This window comes from Arachis duranensis, chromosome 6 (genome assembly GCF_000817695.3).
Source record: "Arachis duranensis cultivar V14167 chromosome 6, aradu.V14167.gnm2.J7QH, whole genome shotgun sequence".
Lineage (NCBI taxonomy): Eukaryota > Viridiplantae > Streptophyta > Magnoliopsida > Fabales > Fabaceae > Arachis > Arachis duranensis.
In genome coordinates, this window is record NC_029777.3 from 81,683,895 (window position 1) to 81,684,302 (window position 408).

Below are 408 nucleotides of genomic sequence, written 5' to 3' on the forward strand. Positions count from 1 at the left end.
ACCCAGTGCTTTTGTAGAAAGTATACTTTCTATTTTATTATGCCAAAGATACCTGCTATAATTTTTTATGAAAAGTAAAAGTTTTTTTCAAATTCATTTTTAATTAAATCCTGAGTGAATTTCAGGTATGAACCCCAGCAAAAGTATAAAATTAAAATTTAAGTTATTTTACTAAATTATTAGTTAATATTTTAACAAATTAATAAATAGCAAATCATAAAATATTTGATATTATTTCAATACATATATGGTAAGTCATTTATAGTTGAATAATAATTAAGATACTGTTCTATTTTAATTAATATAATAATAATAAAGATATTGTTTGAAACTTTAGAAATTAAGTCTTCTAGAATATATATGATATGCATATAACGTCACCAAAAAAAATATATGATATGCATATAA